A 5,326-nucleotide genomic window follows, 5' to 3' on the forward strand; every position below is an offset into this window, starting at 1 on the left:
TCATCTTTTTTATTTGTTGTTTCGCAGTGTCTCAGCCAACTATTCCTCTATCCTTCGTCAGGTGGTAACCACGACGGGATAGGAATTCCGAATCTCCTAACTGCATCCTCAATAATTACTGCCTTCCATAGTTGGTGTCGTCTCACCACGTTTTGGTCAAATAAGCCTCTGGCCGGCATTGGGTAGGATTGAAACCGCTATCTTCAGACAGTTCTCACCTGGAACCATAGAGATTCTACATCTCTATTCACTAGATTTTTTTAATGTCTTGACTAAACTGTACAAGTACCCCGACGCTATTCATAATGTTTACCAACTCATTTATTTTTTGTCATCGCTTATGTGTGAATTGATGTCTTGAAACATTACGCAAATCATACATCTACTAGGTCACAACAAAGCTGTAATTATTTTGTTAACATAATCTTTCAAGCTCTATTTATAAAAATAAAGTCAAAATAGATCCGTTTGTAATAAGTTATTGGCCAAACTTTAATATATTAATTAAATATGACGTAGTTATAGTTTCATAAAATTGCAGAATTGCACATTCATATACAAAAAAAACAAAAACAAAAAACAAGAAAAATAATGATTTATACAAAACACGTAAAAATAAAATTCTCTACTGAACCAATATAATTTTAACAGTTTGGAATATGATTTAAACGGAGAAATACGGAATAGTTACTATTGTAACCCCCCCCCCCCGCTGAACTCGTTAGTTTTAACGGATGGAAACATTTTTTTAATAGTAAAATGTCTTAAATAAAAAAACTAAAAAAACTATGCAGATTTGGTGGAGAATTAGATTTTAAAGCGTTTTATATGATGTCGGTTCATGTTACACTTGAACTTCTGCATGTCAGTACAATTGGGAAAGCAAGAACCTGGAAGGGAATTCCAAAGTCTAGCGGTTCTGGGGAAGAAACTACTGGAGTAGAAGACTCTCTTACATCTAGGGATCTCTACTGTGAAGGGGTGGAATTTAGCTGCTTGTCGGGTTTGTCAGCGATATTTACGTCAAGGGGGTACGAATGCTTGCAGTTCGTCGGAACATTCACCGTTAAAGTACTTGTAGAACAGGCAGAGGGATGCTACATTTCGTTGATGGGACAGAGGCTGAAGCTTAGATGACAGTTCAGGACCTATCAGGTTGCCGACTCTCTTTTGAACCGTGTCTAAGAGCAAGAGACTAGTAGCAGATGCACCAGCCCAAATATGACAACAATACTCCATACATGGGCGAATGGTGGCCTTATAGAGGTACAGTATACTTTCAGGCATTAGTACCTTTCTAGGATGGTAGAGAGAACCTACCTCCTTCGCAGCAGTTCTGGCAATGCTCTCAATGGAATTGTTCCAACTCATGTTTCCTGTGAATGTTAAGCTGAGGAGTTTAAAAAATGTACTTTCAGATAAAGAGTCTTTGGCCATTGCTATTGGTGGTATAGAAGGTTTCTTGCAGGAAACAAGTTTAGTCTTGGCAGCATTGAAGGTGACCATCCATTTTTGTCCCCATTCCATTACAGATCGGAGGTCTTCCTCAAGTGTTTCTGCCATTTCTTTAGATATGTGTTCATTTGTTTTCCTGTCGTGTCTGTTATAGAGCGTGGTGTCATCAGCATAGATACCCATCTCACAGACAATTTTGTCAGGGAGGTCATTTATGAATATTAGGAATAATAGAGGTCCAAGGATAGACCCTTGAGGTACTCCCGCATTTATATCATATTGTTTAGATGTATGACTGTTGAGAACAACCTGGATTTTTCTCTTGTCTAAGAAGGATTTAATTATGTAAAGTATTCTTCCAGGGATACCGTATGATCTGATTTTCCTAAGAAGACCTTCATGCCATACCCTGTCAAAAGCCTTAGATATATCTAGAGCTACCGCTCTATCCTCCACTGCTTTGTCCAGTGAATGGTATATACGTTCAGAGATTACAGTTAGGATGTCTGCTGTGGAACGGGCTTGCCTAAATCCGTATTTTTGGTCGGTCAGAAGTTTAGCACCTGTAAGGTGATGGACTAGAGCTTGGCTAATTATGGACTCAATTATTTTGGTGAAAAGTGGGAGGAGGCTAATGGGGCTATAATTTACTGGGTCAGTTCTTTCGCTAGAATTCTTGAAAACTAAAGTTTGGAGAGAACTAGAGCTACTTCAGCAGAGCACTTTTTTAATAGCACAGCTGGGATGAGATCAGGTCCACATGCTTTTGAAGTGTCAAGATTTTTTATGATAGCATGCACCTGAGAAGGGTGATTTTCAGATCGTCTAGTGTAATGTCTGGGGCTGTCTGCAAAGGAAAGTCTGTGGGGAGGTGGTTAGCAGGGCCCAGTGTGAAGTTAGATGCTAGCCTTCTCGGTTGCTGGGCAAACAACCTCATGATTGTTGGATAGTGGGGAAATTGTTGATTGCCCATTATTTACTACACTGTTGTAGATTTTCCAGAAGTCATGGTTTCCTAATTTCTGTGCTTTGATGTATTTTTTAGTGGTTTCAGTAAATTCTCTCTTAGCTGTCTCTATTTCTTTCTTACAGTTACTTCTGGCTTCTATATACTTCTGTCTGTTTGAATTGAACTTATGTCGGTTAAATCTGCGGTACGCATGCTGCCTTTGCACAATGGCAGCTGCACAAGTAGAAGTAAACCATTGGGGGAGAGTGGGGCTTGCTATAAAATTTCCGCGTGGGAACATGTGCTTCAATTGCCGTTTTGAACCAGCCAGTGGTCTTATTTGCACACTGTTCAGCAGGAAGTGAAAAGATATTTCGCCATGAGGCGTCTCTGATGAGATCCCTAATGGATTCCCTGTGAGTCTTTTTATAATATCTCGTTGTTTTGAGCAATGGCTCTTCAGTTTTGGCCCTAGAGTTTAGGGCGATTTCAACTATTATCACTGCATGATCAGCGTTCCCAAGTGGGCTGTGGGCATTCTTAACACAATCATCGGGAACTGTGGTCAGAAACAGATCTAGAAGTGATGCATATTGTTCTTCCTAGTCTGGGAAACGGGTTGGAAACGTAACCATCTGTGATAGGGAATGAGATACAGAGAAGCTATGTGTTGTGCGACCAGCTGCGTCTGTGTAAGTAGAAAAACGAAGCCAGTTTCTGTGGTGGACATTAAAGTCACCAAATACATGCAGTTGTGCGCTAGTGTCGAGGGAAAGTGCCGTATCTATGCTGTCAGAGACTTTGTTTATTAGGGTACAGTCCTGGGTCGAGGGAGAGCGGCAGAGAAAATAAAGTACCTAATGTTATGTTGCATGTTAAGTCTAAAGCACATAAAGGCTTGATAGTCCGATTCTTTAGTGTTAACTATTCTGTATTTTTATCTCTACTTTTATGATACTAATTAATAATTTTATGATCAAACGACATCGCAAGAAAAAATTTCACATTTTAAAATCTTATTTAAGAAGTAACAATTTTGTAAAAATTAACAAAAATATTTTTTTAATAGAAAAAAGCAAATGGTATAATTAAAAAATAAATTAACAAAAATATTTTTTTAAGAGCAAAAAGCAAATGGTATAATTAAAAAATAAATTAACAAAAATATTTTTTAATAGAAAAAAGTAAATGGTATAATTAAAAAATAAATTAACAAAAATATTTTTTTAAGAGCAAAAAGCAAATGGTATAATTAAAAAATAAATTAACAAAAATATTTTTTAATAGAAAAAAGCAAATGGTATAATTAAAAATAAATTAACAAAAATATTTTTAATAGCAAAAAGCAAATGGTATAATTAAAAAATAAATTAACAAAAATATTTTTTAATAGCAAAAGCAAATGGTATAATTAAAAATAAATTAACAAAAATATTTTTAATAGCAAAAAGCAAATGGTATAATCAAAAAATAAATTAACAAAAATATTTTTAATAGCAAAAAGCAAATGGTATAATTAAAAAATAAATTAACAAAAATATTTTTTAATAGAAAAAAGCAAATGGTATAATTAAAAAATAAATTAACAAAAATATTTTTTAATAGCAAAAAGCAAATGGTATAATTAAAAAATAAATTAACAAAAATATTTTTAATAGCAAAAAGCAAATGGTATAATTAAAAAATAAATTAACAAAAATATTTTTTAATAGAAAAAAGCAAATGGTATAATTAAAAAATAAATTAACAAAAATATTTTTTAAGAGCAAAAAGCAAATGGTATAATTAAAAAATAAATTAACAAAAATATTTTTTAATAGAAAAAAGCTAATGGTATAATTAAAAAATAAATTAACAAAAATATTTTTTAATAGAAAAAAGCAAATGGTATAATTAAAAAATAAATTAACAAAAATATTTTTTTAATAGCAAAAAGCAAATGGTATAATTTAAAAATAAATTAACAAAAATATTTTTTTAATAGCAAAAAGCAAATGGTATAATTAAAAAATAAATTAACAAAAATATTTTTTAATAGCAAAAAGCAAATGGTATGATTAAAAAATAAATTAACAAAAATATTTTTTAATAGCAAAAAGCAAATGGTATAATTAAAAAATAAATTAACAAAAATATTTTTTAATAGAAAAAAGCAAATGGTATAATTAAAAAATAAATTAACAAAAATATTTTTTAAGAGCAAAAAGCAAATGGTATAATTAAAAAATAAATTAACAAAAATATTTTTTTTAATAGCAAAAAGCAAATGGTATAATTAAAAAATAAATTAACAAAAATATTTTTTAAGAGCAAAAAGCAAATGGTATAATTAAAAAATAAATTAACAAAAATATTTTTAATAGCAAAAAGCAAATGGTATAATTAAAAAATAAATTAACAAAAATATTTTTAATAGCAAAAAGCAAATGGTATAATTAAAAAATAAATTAACAAAAATATTTTTTAATAGCAAAAAGCAAATGGTATAATTAAAAAATAAATTAACAAAAATATTTTTAATAGCAAAAAGCAAATGGTATAATTAAAAAATAAATTAACAAAAATATTTTTTAATAGAAAAAAGCAAATGGTATAATTAAAAAATAAATTAACAAAAATATTTTTTAAGAGCAAAAAGCAAATGGTATAATTAAAAAATAAATTAACAAAAATATTTTTTAATAGAAAAAAGCTAATGGTATAATTAAAAAATAAATTAACAAAAATATTTTTTAATAGAAAAAAGCAAATGGTATAATTAAAAAATAAATTAACAAAAATATTTTTTTAATAGCAAAAAGCAAATGGTATAATTAAAAAATAAATTAACAAAAATATTTTTTAATAGAAAAAAGCAAATGGTATAATTAAAAAATAAATTAACAAAAATATTTTTAATAGCAAAAAGCAAATGGTATAATT

Source organism: Euprymna scolopes, chromosome 27, assembly GCF_053919585.1.
Source record: "Euprymna scolopes isolate OS-2025 chromosome 27, ASM5391958v1, whole genome shotgun sequence".
NCBI lineage: Eukaryota > Metazoa > Mollusca > Cephalopoda > Sepiida > Sepiolidae > Euprymna > Euprymna scolopes.